The sequence below is a fragment of the Oncorhynchus mykiss genome, chromosome 12, assembly GCF_013265735.2.
Source record: "Oncorhynchus mykiss isolate Arlee chromosome 12, USDA_OmykA_1.1, whole genome shotgun sequence".
NCBI lineage: Eukaryota > Metazoa > Chordata > Actinopteri > Salmoniformes > Salmonidae > Oncorhynchus > Oncorhynchus mykiss.
In genome coordinates this window covers 78,827,833-78,837,519 of record NC_048576.1, presented here as the reverse complement: position 1 = coordinate 78,837,519, position 9,687 = coordinate 78,827,833, and positions in this window count along the sequence as shown.

Here is a 9,687-nt window from a genome sequence, read left to right as displayed (position 1 = left end):
GCATGAGGTTGTTGGGCTCACTGCTCAAGACATTTCTTATGAAAAGACTGAGGAGGGCTTAGAGATGACCGAAAAAGATAGATGGAGAAAGAGAGAGAGAGAGATCATGAGGACATACAGTATTGTACAGTATGATTGGCTGTGATGTACACGGGGCTCCTGTCTGGTGCAGAAAAGCAGAGAGGTGACATCTGGTCCAGACATTGCTGCAGTGCAGAGTACAGAGCTGCTGATAAGGGAAACAGCACAACCAGGTGGCTGAAAAACAGCTTAGCAGCTTGCTCAACCACAGAGCTGTAGTTGCTCCCAAACCCTAACACAACGATGGCATATCAATATTTGGCACATCTGAATTATATTCCTGTACTATCCAGTATATCTAACTGTGGCTTAAAATGTTTTGGATTAAAGCGTTGATTAATGCTGATCAATTATTTCCTCAGTTAGACTATGTCCTACATCCTACCAATAGATATCACTCTGTCGAGCACTCCATCACTACAGTTTCCCACTTTGATAACAGGGGGATTCACATGGTAATTGACACGTGAGAGCATGATCTTATTATGCTATTTACAAGGTCACCTAGTCCTCCTCAACACCGGACGTTAACGAGCCTTTTAACTCCGTTTACAGTAATTCCTCAGCACTCCTGGATTTACAGGACATCATAGAAATCAATTGTCAAGTCAGACGTTTGCTCTCTATAACCTGGACGGGACCTGCACATTTCATAGCGAATTGCTTCCAAAAAAAAGCCTGAAAATGTGGTTGAGCGAGGCAATACTGGGGTATATTAATGTACTCCCTGTTTAGTGCAGTTCCCCACGTTGTTGTGTTGGCCTGAGGGAGGAGGACTGGGAGAGGAGGTCTGAGGGAGGAAGACTGAGAGAGCCCATTTGGATCTGCTTAGTTTTATCAGTGCATCAGGGTGTAATGGCAATTTAATGGAACAGGCTTGAAAGCACTTGCCTTGAGATGCTGACGGTGCAGAGGTTCATCACTCAATACGCCCAGCCACAGAGCCTAGTGATGTCCAGTGAGGACACACACAGGGTGGCAACGAAATAGAAGTAGCAATGTGTTCACTCAGATCAATTCAGTCAAGAGGTAGTTGAGTTATTTCACCTGATTCAAAGAGCAAATTGAAGATGACAAGGGAACTTTATAGGTTGAAGATTGGTCATGTGAGGACATGCCATCCATAACATGTCTCTCGGTGCTCGTCTGCTAAACACACAGGCATGTTAACCATCAGGGTAACCATACAGCCAGAGCCACCGAACAGATGCACCATGTCTCCTATCAGACCTGCAACATTGAGTCCCACTATATGCTCACCGCTAAACCACACAGCGTCCATCATGTCTGCTGTGGTGAGCCACTCCTCCTAGCCCGCCTGCTGAGAGTGACTGGGAGCATAGCAAATACTACGTACACACGCTGACAAAAGGCCATTTCCCATGATCCATCAGACTTAGACGACTTCTTTAGGTGGGATGTAGGAAAACATGGAGTATCCAGACTAACACTAATATCAGCTTTAAAGAGAACCTGGCAGCAAGATCAAGTCTCATGTGTAATTAATTGTCTGAGATGTATATCTAGCGGTAAGCCCCTCCCTCACTCTCAGGCTCTAACTGGCTTGTTGGGAGATAGGTGATACAGACACACTACCATGACCAGATGACCAAACTGGACACCTGCAGTTGTACAGCTCCGAGTGAAAAGAACTCTCCATTGAAAGCAGATTGTGTTGACAAATAACATCTAATATAGATTAAAAAGATTGAGCCCAGCTAAACAGTGATTAAACATGTTGAATAGGCATGTGTAGTAATTCTCTGTCTCCTCCGCCATCAATCAGACAGGATTGTCCTTTCCACAATAAGTGCATAATAGGTTTAGCAGATCAACACTGCACAAAGACTCTGGATGTACAGTCTTATCTTGACAGGCTATTTACAGCAGCCCGTTCAGGCTGCATGGTGATGGGGCTCAAGCCTTCATCCCTGTCAAGAATTCCCAGCCAGCCAATATGGGTAGTTATTGAGTGTGGAGCTTGTTCATTTCCTAAACAGGCCATTACTGGCAAGAACATGGTGGCAGAAATCTAATGTAATGTAATTCTGTGCCAGACAGATTACATTTTCCCTTCAAGCACTGCAGGGCCTGTCAGACTCCATCTACTGTCAGTCTGCTGTCAGAACCACTCTTCTCACAGTCCCCACGGACAGACAATAACAACAGCCCCATCTGCATCTCTGGGAAGAATGACTGTTCCTCTTTTGGACAGCAGAGGAAACGTTGGGTGCATCTCAATTGTCTACAATGGCTTCCTCTATCCATCTCTTTTCCTTGCTTTGCACTGATTAGAATGAGCAGGGCAGGTGATGCAAATTCCCAAAAGACACCTACCAGGTGTTAACCTGTGTTATAAGATTAGTTCAGATGAAGGAGAGGAGACGAGGAAGCCACTTTAGACAATGAAGATGTCCCCCCTGTCTCTATGAATATACAGCCCAATAACCCTTTCTGACAAGAGTCTACCCATACCACTACCCTGGGCTACAGCCCCTCAACCAGATGGACAATTAGTGTCACAGTGGATAGCAAATTGGGCCAACGGGCCTATCAGTCTCCTCCACTGGCAAAAACAATGTGTAATCCGGCCCAAACTGATGGTGTACTTACTGTCAGTGGGCCACATAAACACCAGAGAGGAAAGGCATCCCTCCACGGCCTGAAATGAATGATCTTAATCAACAGTTATGATGAAGCAGTTTGTTCATACGAGCTAGGAAGACACGCGGGCCACAAACACAGACAGATTGAGTTGGTTGCCAGCATGCATCATGGGAGCGGTTACGGCCTGGCTTACAGTAACGACCTCATCAGTATAGTGAGAGGGTGCGGACATCATCGCTGCCAAAAAGCGTTTACCTCACAGAGCTGTGCTGCTTCTACCTTCTCTCACTTCTCCCTCCCGGGTCTCTGCTTCATCACAGCTGCATGGAAAGTGCATCTAAGGGCTCAGTACAGGTAACTGCCAAAATAAAGGAAACACCAACATAAAGTGTCTTAATAGGGTGTTGGGCCACCAGAACAGAGTCAATGCACCTTGACATAGATTCTGCAAGTGTCTGGAACTCTATTGGAGGGATGTGACACCATTCATCAACGAGAAATTCAATAATTTGGTGTTTTGTTGATGGTGGTGGAAAACGCTGTCTCAGGCGTTGCTCTAGAATTTTCCATAAGTGTTACATTGGGTTAAGATCTGGTGACTGAGATGGCCATGGCATATGGTTTACAACGTTTTCATGCTCATCAAACTATTCAGTGACCACTCGTGCCCGGTGAATGGGTGCATTGTCATCTTATGGCATAGCCATGGTAGCCAAAATAATGGCCTGCCCAGCATTTTTATTCATGACCCTAAGTATGATGGGATGTTAATTGCCTAATTAACTCAGGAACCACACCTGATTTCAATATACTTTGTATCCCTCAATTGCTCAAATGTTTCCATTATTTTGGCAGTTACCTGTACTGAACACTTCCAGAGGTTGCAGAACACAGTTGAATACTTTTTACCCATAGAGACTGAGAAGGGGAAGAGTACTTTTTACCCATAGAGACTGAGGAGGGGAAGATTACTTTTTACCCATAGAGACTGAGAAGAGGAAGAGTACTTTTTACCCATAGAGACTGAGGAGGGGAAGAGTACTTTTTACCCATAGAGACTGCGAAGGAGAAGAGTACTTTTTACCCATAGAGACTGAGAAGAGGAAGAGTACTTTTTACCCATAGAGACTGAGGAGGGGAAGAGTAGTTTTTACCCATAGAGACTGAGAAGGAGAAGAGTACTTTTTACCCATAGAGACTGAGAAGGGGAAGAGTACTTTTTACCCATAGAGACTGAGAAGAGGAAGAGTACTTTTTACCCATAGAGACTGAGAAGAGGAAGAGTACTTTTTACCCATAGAGACTGAGGGGAAGAGTACTTTTTACCCATAGAGACTGAGAAGAGGAAGAGTACTTTTTACCCATAGAGACTGAGAAGAGGAAGAGTACTTTTTACCCATAGAGACTGAGAAGGGGAAGATTACTTTTTACCCATAGAGACTGAGAAGGGGAAGAGTACTTTTTACCCATAGAGACTGAGAAGAGGAAGAGTACTTTTTACCCATAGAGACTGAGGAGGGGAAGAGTACTTTTTACCCATAGAGACTGAGAAGAGGAAGAGTACTTTTTACCCATAGAGACTGAGGAGGGGAAGAGTACTTTTTACCCACAGAGACTGAGAAGAGGAAGAGTACTTTTTACCTATAGAGACTGAGAAGAGGAAGAGTACTTTTTACCCATAGAGACTAAGGGGAAGAGTACTTTTTACCCAAAGACTGAGAAGGGGAAGAGTACTTTTTACCCATAGAGACTGAGAAGAGGAAGAGTACTTTTTACCCATAGAGACTGAGGAGGGGAAGAGTACTTTTTACCCATAGAGACTGAGAAGGAGAAGAGTACTTTTTACCCATAGAGACTGAGAAGGAGAAGATTACTTTTTACCCATAGAGACTGAGAAGAGGAAGATTACTTTTTACCCATAGAGACTGAGAAGAGGAAGAGTACTTTTTACCCATAGAGACTGAGAAGGGGAAGAGTACTTTTTACCCATAGAGACTGAGAAGGGGAGTTCACTGGATGAACAGACAGAGGGCTAAGGAGAGTGGGACAGAATAGTGGCATTGTTGAGACACCCAGCCACTAAAACAGACGTAGTCACAGGCTCCAAAACAATACACCCTCCAAAATAACATCTCACTACAGCATGAGACGGGAGAGAAAAGGGCCAACAGTCAACCTGCCAATCCCCAAGGATGCCCAGAAGCTAGCTGTCCTGAATCTCTCTGTGTCTCGGTCTCTCTCTTTCCCCCTCTCTTTATCATCTGACCTCCAACCCTTTCTTTTTCTCTATTTCAGTCATCCACCTTGTCCCAGAGTATTGAAGGCTGCCATGCAGCCCGCAGCCTGCCGATACAGTCAGCCTGTGTTCACTGAGGCTTGGCAGGTAAGCCGGGGGAAGAAGGATGTCTTAGACACCGCCCTCTCCTCCCTTCCCCACAGTCTGATTGGCCCCGCTGGCAGAGACAGATCTGTCCAGGTAATCACAGCAGACTTTTCCCTCCCCTGCACCAACCATGGTTCCATCTAGACTGGGCTCATTCTAATGGGTCAGGGAACACAGACTGAGAGCAGACTGCTCTGAGCTACACAGCTGGGCTCTCAGTCTACCCATGCAGTCCACATACTGACTGTCCTCATACACAGGTAGCCAATAGCTTTTCAGCCACTGTTTTGTTACTGCTTTAAGTTCTGCTTTAGAAAATCACTAATCTGTTCACAGATAATCATCTGCAAAAGAATATTCTAGCTATATTGACTTTCATGTCTTGTAGTAAGTTCAGAATGTTTTTCAGTTAGTCAGTACCTACTGTAATTCAAAGAATGTACATTTCTCTATTGCTATTTCACAACATACCAACCTGAGCCATTAATAATTGAAGAAACAATATATTAATGAGCGGAGCCTGGGATTCAGGCTGAAATTGATGGGTGCCCCACGTCAGGGAAAATGGATGGCTTGATGTTCTCGTAACATTTAGGAAGGGCCAGCCTATACCTGACGCACCAGTCCTGCCCTCAGTTTAAGAGGTTATGGAACGGAAATGTCAAGTCTGGACGGCGGTCGGCCAAGAAAAAGCACCAGGACTGATCTTCAGGAACCAATAAAAAAATTTGACTTAAACATAACAGAGACAGTTAGCTGCAAACAAGGGCAATGCTTGGAAAATTGTCCTAAATGGAGGATAGATTGATGGCACTATTGTTCCAGGGAAAGCAATGCAGTAAGCTATGAAAGATAGGATGAGGAATCACAGAGAAATAGACTTGACTGTATCTATCTTGTTGTGGAAAAATTAAATCAGGCCATCATAGTGTATTACAGAATATGAATTTGGTTATTAGACACCCTTTAAAACAACTGAGATACTCAATGTTCTCTGAGAATGTGTTCACATGGCTAAAAACTGTGATCAGTATTATCTTTTTAGACTAACCTCAATCAATGCGCTGAGGCACTGAGTCAGAGTTGTAGAAACTTTAGACACCGAATACTAACATGGCACATGCATTACCTTAAACGTTTCTGTTCAACTTCTTCTTCCCTAAAATTATTTACTAGACTCATCCGGAATTCTCCTTTTCAATAAACAGGAAGGTCAGGCTTTTCAGATGGAAGCGAAGGAAACACATCCCTGGTTTTTAATGAGAAGCCACTCTGGAGCGTGACTTTCTAGCTGTCTGTCTGTTTGCACTGTCTTAATATGGTCACATGGAGCACAGGACTGAGAGATGGAGAGAATGTAGCCTGGGGTACCAAAAGAGAAGAGAGAAAGAGAGGGAGGGACATAGAAAAGCAAACACATACAATGAGACGCCCTATTGACATCAAACAGAATGAGGCACAGTAAATCAGGTATAGCTAGCAATTCAACATGAATAGCACACAGCATACAGGAAACAAAGTGCAGAGTGGCAGCAGTGACATGACGGTATCACTCTACTCTATATCAATGGCTTCCTAAGAGATGTACATTTCAGCCAACTCTGGAAAGTGGCACATGGTATGGAATCATCCCCCCAGCACTATGCTCATAATAGATCAACAAATCAACATCAGTGACTCATCTTGGCACTATGGCAGCACTCCTCCCCAGTCTGGACTGTGTGTGCATCCTCAGCATACGGTCTACAGAGGTCCTCTCTAACCGCTGCAGCATGTCTATGGTTGAGATGCCACTGCATCATGGCCAATGCATACACAACCATGGAGATGGTGATTGACTTCAGGAAATAACCTTCACCATCTCTCCCCTTTAAAAGCAATGGCTCATCTGTAAGCATGGCTGATATACATTCAAATTCCTGGGGTCCATCATCTCCCACAACCTCAAGTGGGAGGACAACACCACAGCAATCGCCAAGAAGGCACACCAGAGGAAGGTTCAGGTCAATCATGACCCAAACCTCCCACCACCTGGTTCATGATGATCTTCTCATTCATGGACTATGTACCCTGCACTATCAACCTAGCACCCTGCCCTATCATCCTAGTACCCTGCTCTATCATCCTAGTACCCTGCACTATCATCCTATAACTGCACTATCATCCTATAACTGCACATTGGTCTTTGTACTCTCTACACGTCCACATATGCACCAAACTCATAGATATTTCCCACCGCACATCATTCAGTACATTTAAAAAAGAAAAAAGGTAAACATCTCTTCATACATCATTTAAAATGTAGCTTAGTGTTTAGTGAAGCTTGTAGTTCTTAGCTTACATAAGATTGCACATACCGTATGTTGATTTGTGTAAACTCTGCTTCTACAGGTTGTCTGTATATCTTGTATATTGTATACTCCGTGCTCTTACATTTATTTATTCAACAAGGCAGGCCAGTTGAGAACAAGTTCTCATTTACAACTGCGACTTGGCCAAGATAAAGCAAAGCAGTGTGACACAGACAACAACACAGAGTTACACATGGAATAAACAAACGTACAGTCAATAACACAATAGAAAAGTCTGTGTGTGTGCAAATGGAGTAAGGAGGTAAGGCAATAAATAGGCCATAGTAGCAAAGTAATAGCAATTTAGCAAATTAACACTGAAGTGATATATGTGCAAATGAAATTGTGGAAATACTGTTGTGCAAAAAAGTAAATAAAACAAATGGAGAAGAGGTAGGTATTTGGATGGGCCATTTACAGATTGAGGTGGAGCTAGTTTGTCTGTATATCTTGTATATATACAGTTGAAGTCGGACATTTACATACACTTAGGTTGGAGTCATTAAAACTAATTTTTCAACCACTCCACAAATTGATTAACAAACTATAGTTTTGGCAAGTCGTTTAGGACATCTACTTTGTGCATGACAAGTAATTTTTCCAATAATTGTTTACAGATTATTTTAGTTATAATTCACTGTATCGCAATTCCAGTGGGTCAGATGTTTACATACACTAAGTTGACTGTGCCTTTAAACAGCTTGGAAAATTCCAGAAAATGATGTCATGGCTTTAGAAGCTTCTGATAGGCTAATTGACAGAGTCAATTGGAGGTGTACCTGTGGATGTATTTCAAGGCCTACCTTCAAACTGCCTCTTTGCTTGACATCAAGGGAATTGTAGACCTCCACAAGTCTGGTTCATCCTTGGAAGCAATTTCCAAATGCCTGAAGGTACCACTTTCATCTGTACAAACAATAGTACGCAAGTATAAACACCATGGGATGATGCAGCCGTCATAATGCTCAGGAAGGAGACGGGTTCTGTCTCCTAGAGATGAACGTACTTTAGTGCGAAAAGTGCAAATCAATCCCAGAACAGTAAAGGACCTTATGAAGATGCTGGAGGAAACAGGTACAAAAGTATCTATATCTACAGTTAAACGAGTCCTATATCGACATAACCTGAAAGGCCGCTCAGCAAGGAAGAAGCCACTGTTCCAAAACCACCATAAAAAGCTAGACTACGGTTTGCAACTGCACATGGGGACAAAGATTGTACTTTTTGGAGAAATGTCCTCTGGTCTGATGAAACAAAAAATAGAACTGTTCGCCCATAATGATCATTGTTATGTTTGGGGGGAAAAGGGGGAGGCTTGCAAGCCGAAGAACACCATACCAACTGTGAAGCACAGGGGTGGCAGCATCATGTTGTGGGGGTGCTTTGCTGCAGGAGGGACTGGTGCACCTCACAAAATAGATGGCTTCATGAGGCAGGAAAATTATGTGGATTTATTGAAGCAACATCTCAAGACATCAGTCAGGAAGTTAAAGCTTGGTCGCAAATGGGTCTTCCAAAACGACAATGACCCCAAGCATACTTCCAAAGTTGTGGCAAAATGGCTTAAGGACAACAATGTTAAGGTATTGGAGTGGCCATCAAAAAGCCCTGACCTCAATCCCATAGAAAATGTGTGGGCAGAACTGAAAAACTGTGTGCGAGCAAGGAGACCTACAAACCTGACTCAGTTACACCAGCTCTGTCAGGAGGAATGGGTCAAAATTCACCCAACTTATTGTGGGAAGCTTGTGGAAGGCTACCCAAAACGTTTGACCCAAGTTAAATAATTTAAAGGCAATGCTACCAAATACTAATTGAGTGTATGTAAACTTCTGACCCACTGGGAATGTGATGAAAGAAATAAAAGCTAAAATAAATCTATTATTCTGACATTTCACATTCTTCAAATAAAGTGGTGATCCTAACTGACCTAAGACAAGGACTTTTAATTTTTTTTACATTAAATGTCAGGAATTGTGAAAAACTGAGTTTAAATGTATTTGGCTATGGTGTATGTAAACTTCCCACTTCAACTGTATATTGTATACTCTGTGCTCTTACATTGAGGCGAAGCTATTTTGTCTGCCTGTATATTGTTTATTGTGGCAGTACCATTTCACCAAGTCCTGTACATGTAAATGTGTTTGGAAAATAAAGTTGAATACTAATGTTTATCGACAGCTTGGATATGAGAGATTTGGTTGACCCCAACTCAATGCGGCTGGTTACCCGATCAAGAGAACGGAATTAGACTGTAAAGGGCAC